Source organism: Talpa occidentalis, unplaced genomic scaffold, assembly GCF_014898055.3.
Source record: "Talpa occidentalis isolate TD23 unplaced genomic scaffold, MPIMG_talOcc4v2.1 talOcc4.17, whole genome shotgun sequence".
In the NCBI taxonomy this organism is placed as follows: Eukaryota; Metazoa; Chordata; class Mammalia; order Eulipotyphla; family Talpidae; genus Talpa; species Talpa occidentalis.
Genome location: NW_023601754.1, coordinates 28,110,468 through 28,127,574, shown reverse-complemented (window position 1 = coordinate 28,127,574; position 17,107 = coordinate 28,110,468). Strand labels below are relative to the sequence as shown.

The 17,107-nt window shown below is 49.9% G+C and overlaps 3 non-coding genes across 3 annotated transcripts; 2 read left to right on the top strand and 1 right to left on the bottom strand.

The window, feature by feature from the left end:
* The first annotated feature begins 9,732 nt into the window (after window positions 1-9,732).
* TRNAL-CAG (transfer RNA leucine (anticodon CAG)) lies at window positions 9,733-9,815 on the top strand. The gene has a single exon. It is a non-coding gene; the product is annotated as a tRNA-Leu (tRNA).
* A 222-nt stretch (window positions 9,816-10,037) lies between these two features.
* On the bottom strand, window positions 10,038-10,120 carry TRNAL-CAG (transfer RNA leucine (anticodon CAG)). The gene has a single exon. It is a non-coding gene; the product is annotated as a tRNA-Leu (tRNA).
* Window positions 10,121-12,298: 2,178 nt separating this feature from the next.
* TRNAT-AGU (transfer RNA threonine (anticodon AGU)) lies at window positions 12,299-12,372 on the top strand. The gene has a single exon. It is a non-coding gene; the product is annotated as a tRNA-Thr (tRNA).
* Window positions 12,373-17,107: the final 4,735 nt, after the last annotated feature.

The window sequence follows — 17,107 nt, the reverse complement described above, 5'->3', positions numbered from 1 at the left end:
TCTCACCTCCCCTCATCTCTGGCCTGTACCCCAGCTCTTGCATGCATAAATAAATAAATTCTTAAAAATAAATAAATAAAGGGCCTCCCCGGTGGCGCAGCGGTTGAGCGCTGGGTTGCGATGCTGCCCGCGGCCTCTGCGGCGCCGGTTCGATCCCCGGCTGCTCCCCGGCCACCGGAGGAGGGTCCCACATGGTGCGCAGACCTCTCCTGCCGCCTGCTGCTCCCCTCAGCAGTGTACTTCGGTCCTTCTGCCTGTTCTGCTCTCCACTCTGGCTCTGGTGAATTCTCTCACCCTCCCGCGCTTCTGACTGTACCCAGTGCATGTGTAAAAAAAAACAAAACAAACAAACAAATAAATAAAACATGCCTCTATTAAAAAAATAAATAAATAAATAAAAATTTTTTAAAATAAAATAAAAAAAAAAGAAAGAAACCAAGATCCTGATCCTTAGGCCCAAATGCCCAGATTGCAAAGCATGAGATCCAAGCTGGTGTCAGACTGCTGTAGTGATTGTCAGGAGCACAGACCCAAAGGTAAAGATATGGAGATTGAGCCTATTGTAGACTCTCCAGTCCCTTTCAGAGTCTGCATTGTTATCCAAAATCAGCAGCAAACAGGCCACTCCACAAAGGAATGACCCCTCCCAAAGAGAAGAGGATTCTAACCGTGCAGTCTCTGCACTGGCACGGGGCAGCAGTCCTTCTGTCCACCTGTGACTACGCAGGTGCTCCTTTTCACCAACTCTCTCCCTCCGCAGGGCAGCAGTCTCCTGCCTGCCTGTGATCTGTACCTGCAGGGACTTCTCCTCCTCACTGACCTCCCTCAGCGGATGCCGCTCTCCTCAAGCCCCCCCCCCGCCCCCCCTCCACTTGTGACCATGCAGGTGTCTCAGCAAACCTGTCCCTTTAGGGTCACACACACACACCTCTGGCCAGTACCCCAATTCTTAGAGCAGGCCTAGAGGTGGGGGCGTGTGTGTGAAAGGATTCACCAGAGACAGAGTGGGGAGCAGAACAGGCAGATCTACTGAAATTCACTGCAAAGGGGAGCAGGAGAGAGACAGGAGAGGTCTGCTGCGCCGTGTGGGTCAGCTGCCTGGCCCTGGGATGGAACTGTTACAGGGCAGGGAGAGGAGCAGCCCAAACCCCGCAAACCTGCCTATTTTAAATGGGTTCTGCCATCCGCCGCATCAACACAAAACATATGAGACTTTAATGGGAATGAACTTTAATACAATTAGGAAACAATACAGAAAAGGCAAAGAATATAGTTTCTAAATCAAGCACCCAAAGTTACCCATCCCCTCGTGGGTAAAAGTCCACCCAAGCAGGATTGGCCCAGAGCAAGGCCCCAAAGCCTGCCCCAAGTCTTAAGCATCTTCCAGTGGGGACCCACAGAAAAGGATCAGAAATAACCAGACAAGCCCGGAAGGAAAGGAGCAAAATCAAAATCAAGACAAAACCCGCCATTGTCACTTTCCCACGGGTCTCTCATCCACATCTGTGTCACCCAGTCCACAACCAAAAGACAAGCGCAGTTTCTTCACATGTCTCTCTGCTTCATGTGCCTCCTCCAGGTCTCCTTCTGGCTCCATCCTGCTTCCTTCCTTCCTTAGTCTCCTCTGCCACTTCTTTCTCTCCTCAGTTCTACCCTCCTTTTTGGGTGGGGCAGGAAACCTGGAACCTCCCCCTTTCCTGGGGACCACCCAGTTACAGAACTCTTGTTGCAGTGCCTGGCTGTAGCTTGATAGCACTGAGACTTTAACCCCTGCATCACCAGAGCTTTTCTGTGATTTTTTTTTTTTTTTTACTATGGCCTTCAGTGTCTGTATCCCCACCTGGTCTGCACCTCAGTCTGAACATCCGGATACTTTACTTTTCTGTGTTTGACAACTATGTTAATCATTTCTACTCCAACCTCCAGCTTCTGGCCTTCTGTGAGTCAGTTTCTGGTCTTGTGATGCCTCCTTCCCAAATTTTCTACTCTTAGCTTCCATAGTTTTCACTTCTGAAATTACTGAGCAGTAACTCAGAAGAATGCTAAGACTCAGTTTCCTCATCTATAACGTAGGGATGTGAAAAGACCAGCCTCACAGAGCTGTTGTGCACGGTGGAGTAAATTATTGCATGAAAAGCATCTGGCATGCCTGGTGGCGGGGGAGGGGACAGAGGGTCACTCAGAAGGTGGGAGAAGATGTTTAAGTTACCGTGTTGCCATTTCATTGCTCCGCCTGTACCCTGAAACTCTCTTTGTGTGTCTCTTCATAAAGGCTTGCACATTCATTCATCATCCAATATTTATTTTGCTAAGCATCTACTATCTATCCAGTTCTGACCCAAACAGGGAAATACACTAGGAACAAGCCAGACCAAGTTTTCCGGGATTCCACTTTCTATTATTTTTTAAGATTTATTTATACATACAAGAACTGGGGTATAGGCCAGAGGTGGGGGGGGGGTGAGAAGATTCACTAGAGACAGAGTGGGGAGCAGAACATGTAGACAGACTGAAATACACTGTTGAGGGGAGCAGCTGCCAAGAAAGGAGAATTCTGCTGCACCATGTGGGTCAGCTCCAGGCTGGGGATCTGTGCTGTAGTGGCTGCGGGTAGCTTCATAGTGCTGTGTCTTAACCCCTTCCGCCACCAGGGAGGCCCTGATTCCACTTTCTAGTGGAGGTGCCAAGTAAGCCCAAGAAAAAACAAACTCTTTCTGCCTGCTGCCACCAGGGCACCAGTGAACAGGCTGGTGGGGAGTGGGGTTGTGGGGACAAACAAAAGAAGCGGGTTCTGAAGCTCACACCTGACTGCAGAATCATGGATGCATCCATTTCTGAGAACTTTCTTCTGGAGAGAATCAAAGTGGACGGGAAGGCTGGAAATCTCAGTGGAGGGGTGTGACTATTGAACAGAGCAAGAGCATGATCACGTTAACTTCTTCTTTTTCTTTTTAAAGATTTATTTATTTATGCATACAAGAACTGGGGTACAGGCCAGAGGTGTGGGGGCAAGGGGTGAGAGGATTCACCAGAGACAGAGTGGGGAACAAAACACTGACTGAAATACACTGCTGAGAGAAGCAGCGGGCGAGCCAGGAGAGGTCTGCTGCACCATGTGGGTTGCTCCCTGGCTGTCCAGGGATCGCAGAGGCTGAGGATTGCTTCATAGTGCGGTGTTAAACCCCTTGCGCCACCAAGGAAGCCCAAGATCACATTAACTTCTGAGATGCCTTTTTCCAAAAGGTAGTTGAGATGTATCACTGAAAAAGATTTGAAGAACAGTCTACATGACTGGAACAAAGCTCTTGGGTAAACCCTTAATTTGATTGTGACACAGAAAATAATACGATCATTGTTTTTGAAGCAAATTCTAAATCAAGAGAGTGTTTTGGTTTTGGTTTTGGTTTGGATTTTGTTTTTTTGGTTAATCCCACTCTCATTCTTTTCAAATGGCAGCAAGCAAGACTGAATCATGGCATTGTTTTTCGCTTTGACATTTTCTTCCAAACTTGACTCCCACCAGTCAGAAAAAAGTGGGAAGGAACCTATTCCCCTACTGGAAACTGCTGCCCACCCAGAGACTCTGCTTGGACACCCTGGGTTCTTTTTTTTTTTTTTTTTAAGATTTATTCATTTATGCATACAAGAGCTGGGGTACAGGCCAGAGATGCAGGGGGTGAGAGGATTCACCAGAGACAGAGTGGGGAACAGAACAGGCAGACTGACTGAAGTACACTGCTGAGGGGAGCAGCGGGTGAGACAGGAGAGGTCTGCTGTGCCATGTGGGTCTCTCCCTAGCTGTCCGGGGATTGAACTCGTGCTGCAGAGGCTTTGGACTGCCTCATAGTGTGGTGCTTAACCCCTTGCGCCACCAGGGAGGCCCTGCCCTGGGTTCTTGGGATGGGGTACCGGGACAGAGCGCAGGGGACCAGGAGGGGACATGCTGTCCATTCCCAGGGAAGCCCCCACTTCTTTGGGTCTGAGCAGGTCATCTCCACACACATCACTGCAGCCCTTCTTGTCTCTGTTGTCAACTCACAAAGGCCCCTGACTCTGGCCAAGCCCCTACTGTGTGCTGGCCTGCCCTTCCCAGGGTTGGGGTGGAGGGACCTGGTGCGGTTGTGGGGATTCAGACACTGAGCAAATGTGTAGTGTATCTTGGCTCTGTCTGAGCAGTGAGGACGGAGCTGTGAGCCCCCCAACTAGGGACATCCCCCTCCAAAGGGGCCATCAGACAAGCCCACAGATAATTACCCACTGTGATAGTGAAAAGAATAGGATGCCTTGAGGGAGGATATGCTGGGGGTTGGAGAGGAACATTTGTAGATAGGGCAAAGACTAGACTTTTCACCAGAGACTTGAAGGATGAATAAGGATCAGGAAGGAAAAGAGCATTCCAGAGAGAAAAAATCACCACTTGATCAAAGGCCCTGAGGCAAGAAAGACTGTGGGGTCTCTCTAGAAAGACACGCTGCTAAGAGCTGTGGAGAATGGGAAGGGATGAGATGGAGAGGCAGCCAGGGGCTAGACCACCTAGGTCTTAAACCCTTCATAATAAAGTAGATTTTTATTATTTAAAATATAAGCCATGGGCCTCCCTGGTGGTACAGGAGTTAAAGTCTCAGTGCTATCAAGCTATCCCCAGCCACTGTGGCCTGAGCTCCATCCCCTGCCAGGGAGCTGACCCACTTGGCACAGCAGACCTCTCCTGTCTGTGGGCTGCTTCCCTCAGTAGTGTGTATTTCAGTAAATCCACCTGTGCTACTCCCCACTCTGTCCTCTCTCACACACACAGCCCACACCCCAGGCCTACACCCCAGTTCTTCTACATAAAAATAAATAAGTAAATAAGCAAGTAAGTAAATAAATATTAGTTCTAAAAAAAAAGAAGAAAAGAAAAAAGAATTTTAGTTTGCCCAGAGAGCGATCTGGCCTTTGGCTTTAGCTTCTGGGAGGTCATCTCTAACCTTTAGAATGTCTGATGGAAACCTCCTGGCTTAGGATGGGATCTGCCACACCAGAGGTTCTAACAGTGGTTTAGGGTAAGAGCACCTATAAGTTCAGGTAGATCCACCGGAAGAACTAGAAACTGGGGTACCTATGTGGCTACAGGAGAGAACCCCAGTAAAGTCTCTGTGGACACCAAAGTGGTGAGCTTATCTGGTTGGCAGTAATCCATGTGATTGTCTCACATCAATGCTGGGAAAGTGATGCTGTTTGTGATTCCATGAGGGAAGGACAATGCAAGTGCCACACTTTAAACTTCAAAGTCACTCTTTTAAGAAGCACAAAGTTCAGGATCTCCCTGGTGGCTCAGATGTTAAGTCTCGGTGCTATCAAGCTATCCCTATCGCCATGGCTATCGCCAGCCAGAGGCATGGGTTGGATCCCAGGCCAGGGAGGGGACCCACATAGCACAGCAGACCTCTCTTATCTCTCCTGCTGCTCCCCTCATCAGTGTCTTTCAGTCGATCCGCCTGTTTTACTCCACACTCTGTCTCTGATGAAGCCTCTCACCTGCCCCCAACCTCTGGCCTACACCCCAGTTCTTGTATGCTAAAATAAATTTAAAAAAATTAAAAGTATACAGTTTACTAAGTTACAAATTATGATTTTTTTTAAAGATTTATTTATTTATGCATACAAGAACTGGAGTACAGGGCATCCCCTGGTGGCGCAGCGGTTGAGCACTGGGCTGCGGGGCTTCCCGCAGCCTCAGCAGTGCCGGTTCAATCCCCAGCTGCCGGCAAGGGTCCCACATGGCACGCAGACCTCTCCTGCCACGCCCGCTGCTCCCCTCAGCAGTGTGTTTTGTCACTCTGTCTGTTTTGTTCCCCGCTCTGGCTCTGGTGAATTCTCTCACCCTCCTGTGCTTCTGACTGTACCCAGTGCTTGTGTATAAAAAAAAAAAGAACTGGAGTACAGGCCAGAGGTGTGGAGGGTGAGAGGATTCACCAGAGACAGAGTGGGGAACAGAACAGGCAGACTGACTGAAATACACTGCAGAGGGGAGCAGCGGATGAGACAGGAGAGGTCTGCTGTGCCATGTGAGTATTTCCCTGGTTGGGGATCGAACTCATGCTGCAGTTGCTGCAGATAGCTTCATAGCGCTGTGCTTAACCCCTTGCACCACCAGGAAGACCCATATAAATTATAATTTATAATTACATACATAATTATGAATTATACACTAAATTCAGGTTTTAGCATATTCACTATAATGAATTATCACTGCTACTTATTCCAGAACATTTCCATCAGCCTATGTGAACCTGCCCCTTTTGTGGGGATTACACTGTTAGAGTAGAAATGTACAATAAAAAGAGGCCGCTGTTGTGGGAAATGGTATGGTGCCTTCTCATACATTTAATAGGATCTAGTAACTCCACTTCTGGATAATTTTTCTAAAGAATTGAAAGCAGTATCTCAAGGAGATTTTTGTATACCTATGTTCATAGCAGTGTTATTCACAATAGCTAAAAGATGAAAGCAACCCAAGTGTCCACCTGTGGACGGACATAGAAACTTGTGGCTTATTGACACTGGAATATTATTCAGCCTGGAAAAAGAAATTCTGACCAATCTGCAACATGAACTTTGAAGACATTATCCTAAGAGAAATAAGTCAATCACAAAAACACAAATCTCTCAAGATGGAGATTGCCAGGTTCTGTGGGAAGCAGGAAGGGGGAGTCAGTGTTTGATGGAGACAGAGTTCCATTTGGGGAAGGACAAGTTTTGAGTTGAATTGTAGTGATGGTTACACCCCAATGTGCAATCCCAGAACCGAGCACTTAAAAATGGTAAACTTTATGTTATGTGTACCTTATCATAATGAAAGAATATAGCTTTAAGTGCAGGAGTGGTTTGTAGATAAGGAGATAAGTAAGATTTTCCCTATCTGTTTGGGAAACAGTGATCCGGTCCAATTCCCCCCTGTGACTGCTGGAACATGGGTCCATCTCAGAGATGGCCAGGAGTTAGTGGAAGTGTCACAGTGAGCCATTGTGACCAGTGGTCTCTTTGCTCCTCTTGTCATTGTGCATACCCCTTTGGGCGCTTCCAAGGAGTAGGTTGGAACTGGGGTGTATATGAAGATCACAGAGCCCACAGCTCTGTTTATTCAAGGCAAACACCCATTTTATGCATTGTTGCCAGGCCTGAACTTCCTGAGGCTGGGAAAAGACCTGAGACTCTTAGGGTGCAGGTGCCACTTAAATAGAACCTTGAACAGAGCAATTGAGAAGAGGTCACTCAGGTTGGATGATACAAGAGCAAAGGTTGGGTGTCAGGATGTGCACACCTCTGTGTTTTCTGGGAGATGTCTCCAATATACTGTGGAGAGGGGCAGGGTGTTAGCACAAACCTGCCAACCTTGGGTTCAATTACTGATTGGCTTACAATGAAGCAAATGTCACACTTGGGGTTTGGTTCTTTTCCTTGCCCAGACCCATCTGCCTGCTGGGATTAGGACAGAAGTTCTGTGGGGTATTAGGATTAACCTTTTATTGAGGAATCCATGGCTCCAGCTCCTGAGAGATGAGGTGATGCCAGACCTTGGGTAGACCAATCCTGTTTGGTCCAGGAGCTGGCTGCATGAGGAGGTCTGGGGTGGCACTTTCAGTTGTTGTCTTGTTCTTATTTGGCCTGTATTCACTGAGCAACTTCTTCACATATGTATGTCCTAGGCCTTGGGGATTCAGAGGTAACAAGACACAAGAGTCTTACAATATCTGCCCTTTTGGAAACCTCAGTTTTAGGAACAAGAATGGAACACATGCACACTTACACAGATCATTTCTTTTTTTTTTTTAGATTTATTTATTTTTATACAAGAACCGGGGTACAGGCAAGATGCGCGGAAGGGTAAGAGGATTCACCAGAGACAGAGCGGGGAACAGAACAGGCAGACTGAAGAAATACACTGCTGAGGGGAGCAGCAGGCAAGACAGGAGAGGTCTGCTTTGCCATGTGGGATTCTTGCCGGCCAGACGGGATCGAACCCGCGCTGCAGAGGCTGCGGACAGCTTCACAGTGCGGCGCGCAACCTTCTGTGCCACCAGGTAGGCCCTATACAGACCATTTCAATCCCAGTGCCTTAAGGGATCACCCCAAGGATTTTGGGCCCACAAAGAAAGGCAAAAGCCCAGCCAAGAGAAAGAAACAGCAGAAAAGGCTTCTTGGAGGAGGTGACAGACAATACAACCAGAAGAAGGTATACTCTGCCAATTTCCTTCCACCTCTGTTCCACCAGTGCATGAGCCAGCTCCAGCTGTGAAGACTGTCCCTGTCCCCAATCTGGCCCAGGTTCCAGCTGCTGGGGAGCTGCCCCCACCTTCCATATTCCCTTGGCCCTTCCCAATCCTGCACACAGGAGTAGGAGCTTCCCTAAGGCCTACTCTCCAGGATACCAGCCTTCACCAACTCCATCACCCCCAAAGTCTTAACTTTTTTTCTCCTTTTTTGTCCAATGGGAAATTGGCACTTGCCAATTATATCCACTATTCTGTGGATTCTGCAGCAAGTTATCTACCTGTAGATAAGCAATCCTTCTATTTATCCATTGGATATTGAATACATTTTGTTAAAGGACACATTTTTTAAGTAAAATATTTTTAAAATGTGCTGTGGAAACAATATGACAGATCCTCAGGAAAAAAAAAAATAGAATTACCATATTATTCAGAAATTCCATTTTGGGTATATGTGCAAGAGAATTGACAACAGGATCGCTAAGAGATATTTATGCATCCTTATTCACAGCAGTAATTAAAATGTGGAAGCAAGTAATGTGGTCTATACATGTAGTGAAATATTATTCAGCCTGAAAAAGAGAAGTCTGACAACTATATTACGTGGGTGAACCTTGAAGACATTAGCGTAAGTGAAGCAGAGGACAAATGCTGGGTATTTTCACTTAGAACACTCAAATTTATAGACAAAGTAAAATGGATGGTCGTCAGGAGAAAATGGGGAATAGTTGTTTAATGGGTATAGAGTTTCCATTTTACCAGTTGAAAAGCGTTTTGGAGATCCATGTGGCACTGGTTGCACAGCATTATGAATGTTAGCAACACTGAACTGCACAATTAAAAATGCTTCCGTTGGTAAATGTGTTCTTGGAGCAAGAAGGACACCCTCAATTCCAAACCCTTGACCAAATCAAGCTTTTGGAGACAGACCAGTCGTCTGTTTTTCAAGGTTAACAGCCTCCAACTTTGCTCTTGTTGGGTTTGTCTGTAAAGGCAGAAGAACCTGCTCTCCCTGGATGGGGCTCCCTGGCCCGGGGCTCCCCGTCCTGAGGCGCGAAGGGCGAGGCCCAACACAGAGCAGCCCCCCTTTCCAAAGGGAAGAGTCCAGAGGCTCCTCCCGCCTCCCCCCAGGGCCCCGACAGGCGTCTCCCCCTTTCAGACCGACAGCAGCAGTTGAACATAATTGGCGAGGGGCGATAATTTAATTACGGTTTCGTGTCTATAATATTTCTTGTTATGGATATTTTCTTCTGATGACGAGGGAAGTGATTTTCCGTTTCTGTTCAGGCTACAGTTTCCATTCACAGCAGTAAGATGTTGAACCAATTTCAGAGTGGCGGTAACTCGGGGGGCCACGCGCACGACCGCACCCCGAGGACCGGGGCTTTCTGGAGGGACCCGAGATTGTCTTTCCCGAGCCCCGACGCAGGGTCACCGCACGTAGAACTACAGCAGATTCCACAGCGGCGTTGCGCAGGCAGTCAGGATGGCCGAGCGGTCTAAGGCGCTGCGTTCAGGTCGCAGTCTCCCCTGGAGGCGTGGGTTCGAATCCCACTTCTGACAACAGCCATGTTTTTGACTTCTTCCGTCCCAACCCCAAGCTCAATGGAGACTGTTTACCTTTGAATACGCTAAGGCGTTGCTGAACGAAAGCGCGCTTCCTTTCCGCCGCCCTCAATTAAGGTAGGTATGTTAGAATTATTTTGTGTAAAGAGAAGAAAATCCGAAGATCATCTAGTTGACGTATTAGTAGCCACTTCGGTGGAAAACAAAAAATGTTAGCTTTGTCAGAAGTGGGATTCGAACCCACGCCTCCAGGGGAGACTGCGACCTGAACGCAGCGCCTTAGACCGCTCGGCCATCCTGACTGCTTGGTGTGGTTGCCGCAAGAAAATCCCTTCAGAAATTTACTAGCGTGCGCATGCGTAGGGAAGACCCCGGTGTTCTGCTCCCGACGCTAGGAGGCGCTGTTAACTGGCATCTGCTAGGAAGGGCCGGGTGGAAGAGCACAGAAGGGGCGGGGCGAGCCGCCTGCTCGGCTGCAGAGGGCGCGCGCCGGGTGCGCCAGGACCTGAGAGGCTGAGCGGCTGTGGTCTTAACCCCTAACACGCTCATTCGTGCCTCCAGCACGCAGTCATTCTAACGGCAGGTATTAACTGCCCACGTGAGCTGGGATTCTTGCAAGCGCCCTTCCTGGCATTTCTGCACATATCCCCTGGGGCATCGTCGGTGCGGAGCCGTCGGCCGCATACCTGCGCCGGCCGCCAGGTCTGCTTGCTGACGCCCAGCCCGGGAAGCCCGGCTATAGACAGGTGTGAGGCACGAGGACCGATTTCTCTTTCTCAGTATTCGCCAAAACTGGCACACACTCGTCTCTTTGTGCAACTCATTTGCTCAGGCTCCGAAAGTGAGGCGCAGCAGGCGTGGTCGGACCCCCATTTGAACTAAGGAGGAGGCCAGTTGAGGGAGAGTGACACGTGATATGGAAAAATGCTTCACTGCAGAAGAAAACAAACAGCCCGAGGAAGGAGAGACTCGTATGAGTACTCACGTTGGGCTGCAGGGAATGGATACCCAACTCAGCTTTCCCCGCGGGACTCTGCTGTTCCAGACGTCAGGACCCAGAGAAACTGGGGAGCAAATTGGCGCAGGACTGGGGGGCAAATACGTGAACCAGTATATGTGGAGTCCTCAGCGCCCCTTGTTCTCAGGGATATTGTCCTGCTGCCCAGAGTCCCTGCTTGTCAGCTAGGTGTAGGGTCGGGCAGGGGCCGCTCACGGAGGGCAAAAGTCCTGGTATGAGGAACACACTGGGAAACCAGTATCTGCTGAAAACAGACAATATGCTTTGACCAGCAGGAACAGTGGAGCCCCCCCTCACCCCCCGCCCAGGCAATAGTCCCTGCTCACTGCACCCCAGCTTACATCTCCAAGAACTGCTTGGAGATGCAGGTACACTCCCTACTTACTGCCCCAGCCGTGCCATGGATGTTAATACATACGAGATGCCTTTGCATGGGGCGTTACACATTATTCACGGTGTAGCCCCCCCAGGCTTCTCATTGCTCCTCGTGGACTCTGACTCATCTTTCCGTCGCCCCACATCGCTTCCAGCGCTGGCCTGCGAGGCGACCAGGGGAGTCGCCTTCTTCCCCGCTGCTCTGGACGGTGGAGGGCGGCCTATGCCAACGGGGCGTCCCCTCGACGGTACTTAGGTTTTTGGTTTCTGCTTTTACAAATAATACTGAATGCGCCTTCCCGTGCACAGTTTTGGCAGACTTAACATTTTGTGCACAAGACTCGCCCCAGGGAGGAACTGCGAGGTGACTGGATTAGCCGTGTTTGCACAAAGGCCCTTTAAACAGTGTCTGCGGGGGGGGGGGTGCGGGGGGGCCCCGGGGGGGAAGCCTGGGTGGGAAGGTCTCGTCTCGCTCTGGACGCAGAAGCTCCCCACGGAGGAAAAGGGGTCGGTGTCCCGAGGCCAGCGGCCTGAGCGCTGAGTGCCCGATCTCTGGGCGCCCCCTCAGGGCCGCTTTAGTGCCCCCGACCTTCCGCCTCAGACCCGCGTCCAATCGAAGCGACGTCCGGGCTTGTGGGGCGCGGGAATGAGCCCCCTGGGACCACAGAGCCAGTGACCCCGACGGTTGTGGGAGCCAGCGCGACGGGGTCCCTGCGCGGCCGCCGCAGGGTGGGGGCCGTCCCCCAACTCCGGGGGGGCGGGATAGGCCTCGCCCCACAGCCCAGGAAACGTCCCTAGGCCGGGCGCGTCCGGGTTGACGTGGCGCGAGCATCTCCCACAGATTCCGGCGCTGCGGCTCCAGGTCCCGCGGACACGTCGGGCCCCGCCCACCCGCCAGTCAGGCCCCGCCCACCACGCGCCGCCCGTTTCCACCTTTCTAGACTAGCGGGCGAAAGCTTCCACGCCGCCGGTGAGCGCCTAGGCCTACTCCACGCATGCGCCTGCTGACGGCAAAGCTTGTACGCATGCGTAGAGTCAATGGCACAAAGAGTGATTAGGAAGAGATTCTCGCGGTACCTGTGCGGGCGGCGCCGTGGCTTAGTTGGTTAAAGCGCCTGTCTAGTAAACAGGAGATCCTGGGTTCGAATCCCAGCGGTGCCTCAACCGAGCGTCCCGGCTCTCTTTTGCCCGAGGTCTGTTTTTCTCGGTGTCCGGCCTCCCACCCGCCCCCTCACTTGACTGCACCCCAGTTTAGGGGTGTGAGGCTGAACCCCCAAGGCTAATTTAGCAGACTCGGCTGCCAGTCTCGGTGTTGGTTCCTACCGCCTTCGCGAGCTGCGGGCTCCCTCCCCAGCTCGGCAGAGCAGATGCGACACCCCAAGGGCCTCGCGGGGCGCGGGGGGCCGTGGAGGCGCGCGGCCGGTGGAGACAGTCCGCCCGGCGCGCGGGGAGCGAAGCGTCCCGCGCTGGGGAGGGCGCGCGCCGGCTGTCCCCGGCCGTTTTCCCGGGACCCTCCGGCCGGACGCGGCTCTCGGCGCCCCGCGCGCAGCTGACCCTCTCGCCGGCCCCGGAAGGCGGGGGCGGGGCTGGGCGCGGGCGGGGCCGGCCTGCCCGCGAGGCCCGGTCTCAGGCCCCGGGGGAACTCCTTGGGGGCGCCCCGCGGGGCTCCCGAGCGCCCGCCGTGAGGCCGCCGTGGGAACGCAGGTGTGGGGCCCGACCCGGAGCAATTGCATCCCTGTCTGGGGGGCGCGAGGGAGGCGGCGAGTCTGTGGAATAAAAAAAGTTACCCAGATACTGACATGTCGAATTTTCTCCCCAAATATTTATTTATTTATGCATACAAGAGCTGGGGTACAGGCCAGAGGTGTGGGAGGTGAGAGGATTCACCAGAGACAGAGCGGGGAGCAGAACAGGCAGACTGACTGAGATACACTGCTGAGGGGAGCAGCGGGCGCGAGGCAGGAGAGGTCTGCTGCGCCATGTGGGTAGCTCCTGGCAGGCCAGGGAATCGAACTCGTGCTGCAGAGGCTGCGGATTGCTTCATAGCGCGGTGCTTAAGCCCTCGCCCCACCAGGGAGGCCTGACATGTCGAATTTATGGCGTTGCCATAGGACCCGCCAGACGAGACGACCTGCAGAAACTTAAGTGTGTTCCAAATAGTCAAATGCGACGCCCCTCTGCCTCTCCTAAGGCTCTGGGTTTGTCTTCCGTTATTCTCTCATTAGGAGATCAGCTCTTGCCCTTTATGGCTTGGTTGTTTTTGATGGACATTGCAACAGAAAACCTGTCCGGATGTTTTGACTCTTGGCCAAAGGAGCTTTTGCCCATTTCCATTCAGGCGTGATTTTATTATAGGTAAGAGGACGTGTGACCTGTGGGTCTGGTTTATTTCTGGCGCTTCTTTCCTCCTAGCCTGCAGTACAACCGGTTGGTTTTGAGTGTTTGTTCCTGACTTCATGAGGTGTGGGAGACCTAAGCAAGACATTAAATATCTCCTGTAGGGGAAATGGTTCAGGCTTTTCTGCCCTCCTGCCATTAGGATTGCGCTGCCTGATGGGGCACCTGCATTTGTTACATTGTTGTAAGTTGTTGTTTACTTCTGTGGGCCTTGACTCAGTATTTAGATTAGTTGCCAAGAGAAGCAGGGGCCGAGAGAGAAGGGGAGAAAGAACGCCAGGGAAATCCAGAGTGAAGACTTGCAGGGGACCGATGCCTAACATGTACATCACGTGGTATATCTGGAAGGCCCCAGGGCCTGAGGACCAATGCATACCATCTACTCCCAACTTAGACATCAGAGGTATGACCGGGAAGGCCCGGGGGTTGAGGATCGATGTATGACCCCAGAAGGGGGTCCAGAAGCTGATCAGTGGACCACCTTGTTGATAAGATTAGAACCATGGCTGGGAATTACAGTGTGTCATCGAGTAGATAAGAAGTACCTGGAGGGCAGACTCACAATCCCTTATCTTCTACACCCTTCCCCCTTTTTTTTTTATAATTTTATTTTTTTGTAAAGATTTATTTAATTATTTATACAAGAACCAGGGTACAGGCCAGATGCGTGGGAAGGCGAGAGGATTCACCAGAGACAGAGTGGTGAGCAGAACAGGCAGACTGACTGAAACACACTGCTGAGGGGAGCAGTGGGTGAGACAGGAGAGGTCTGCTGGGCCATGTGGGTAGCTCCCTGGTTGGGGATCGAACTCGCGCTACAGGGCTTCGGATAGCTTCATAGGCTGCGTCTTAAACCCTTGTGTCAAGAGAAACCCCAGTGACTGGGAGAACATTTTTGCACCCAACACTAATGATAAAGGACTGATCACAAAAATCTGCAAAGAGCTGATGACTCAACAACAACAAAGAAAATAATCCGGTCAAAAAATGGGCAGAAGAGCTAAAAAGAAACTTCTCTGAAGAGGAAATGCAAATGGCCAACAGGCATATGAAAAAATGTTCAACATCACTTGTAATCAGGGAAATGCAAATCAAAACTACCATGAGATACCATCTTACACCAGTGAGAATGGCACATATTGAAAAAACTAGCAACAACAAATGTTGGCGAGGGTGTGGAGAAAAAGGAACACTCCTGCTCTGCTGGTGGGAGTGCAAACTGGTCCAACCACTATGGAGAGCTGTGTGGCGATTTCTTATCTACCAAACATAGAGCTTCCATATGATCCAGCAATTCCACTCCTAGGTATTTACCCAAAGGACACAGAAACATCAATTCCAAAGAACACCTGCACCCCTATGTTTATAGCAGCACTGTTTACAATAGCTAAGCTTTGGAAACAACCCAAATGCCCAAAAATAAATGACTGGATCAAGAAGACGTGGTACATATATACCATGGAATATTACTCAGCATTCTAAAAAGATAAACACATGCAATTTGCAGCAACATGGATGGCGCTGGAAGGGATCATGCTCAGCGAAATAAGCCAGAAAGAAAAATAAAAATACCGGATGGTCTCACTCATAGCAGGAATCTAGAGAACTTAAATAAGGGACCAGGAAAATGAATAACTATAAGAAAGTGGAAATCAAAATCAACAAAAAACTATGAACCAGAGACAGTTTTTGGGGAGTGGGGGGCGGGAGGGGAGGGATTGGGGTCAGAATGGGGGGGTTGCAAATGTATGGGGAATATAAAAATAAAATTTATTATTTAAAAATAAATAAATAAATATAAACCCTTGTGTCACAGGGAGGCCCCCATAAACCACTGTTTTAATGCAAAAGTTTTTGGGGCCTGGCAGGGTTTTAAGAGGCAGGATAAGGGAGATTATGGGGTGGGGGAAATGAGGTGAAAGTGCCTGGATTCCAGTCAACGGACTTTGAGTTATGGGGATTGGGTTGGAATGTGGTCACAGCTCAATTTCCATTGAATGATAACTCCTTTGGGAATGCTGAGTGAATTATCTTGATTAGATCACAGAGTGATTATTTAAATCAAATTTTAAAATTATACAATCATACCAACATAGCTTCATGATTAAAATTCAAGCAAGAAATAAAGTGAAATGTATGAGAAGTGGTATAGTGTAGTTGGTAAGAACAGACTCTGGACCCACACTGCTTTGCCAAGTACTAGCTGCGTGTTTTTCTTGCCAGTGATAAAAAATGAGCACATATCTCTACCATGTGACTCCATTTTCACACATATAAGATGGGAATAATAATAACAGATTCCAGAGGGGGGGCCTCCCTGGTGGCGCTAGGGGTTAAGAGGCAGCAATATGAAGCAATCCAAAACTACTGCAGCACAAGTTCGATCCCCAGCCAGGGAGGTGACACACATGGTACAGCAGACCCCTCCTGACTCGCCCGCTGCTCCCCTCAGCAGAGCATTTCAGTACATCTTCCTGTTCTGTTCCCCATTCTCTGACTGGTGAATCCTCTAACCCCCACAATTCTGACCTATACCCCAGTTCTTATATGCATAAATAAATCTTAAAAAAAAAAATAGTAGATTCCTCATTCAGTTGTCCTGAGGACTGAATTGGTTATGTTCACTCTTAGGGAGTGAAGAAAAAGTGCTTCCTATGGGTTTACTCTTACAGGGAGTAAGACACCAAAATCCTGGTACCTTCCAGACCCTTCCCTGGCTGCCCACATAGACATCACTTATGTATTGAGTTGAATTTTGTAGAAGTACATGTGCTTTGCTTATAACAGCTTTATTGAGGCATCATTCACATACCATGTGACTCACCAATTTAATGTATAGAATTCATCTGTTTTAGTGTAATCAGAGTTGTGCAAACATTGATACAATCAATTTTAGAACATCTCCATCACCCCCTGTGTTAGTGTTCTCCGGAGAATCGATATTTAGCACTATGCATATGAGATTTAGTCTAAATAACTGGCTCACACTATCATCAAGGCTGGCAGGTTCTAAGCTGTGCCCCAGAGCTGACGGTGGAGCTGACGGTAGAGCTCCAGTCTGAGTCCAAATGCCTCAGTCGTAAGGCCAGAGACCCAAGGTAGTCGATGGTTTAAGTTATAGTTTGAGAGCAGCAGATTCAAGACCCAAGAAGAACTATTAGGCCACGAGCAACAGGACCTCCAAGAGAGAGCCCAATTGCTGGATGGGCTGGAGTTCTGAAATGTTCATAAATTATTCATGTAAATAAATGGAAATACTGAATTACAGAGAGTGTGTACTCAAAATATTTGGTGGAAATCCTATTGTTGGGGGGAAGGATGTCCTGAGCTAATCCCATACAGGCTTTGTGGACCCCACCCCCACTCCAGACCAAAGCCATCAGGACATTGGGAAAGACAAATCCCATCACCACCAAAGGGAAGGTGGCTGGGACTTGAGGGTGGAGGTAAGCAGCCAGGGTTGGTATAAAAACCAGACACGGGGGCCTTCGGGTCTCTC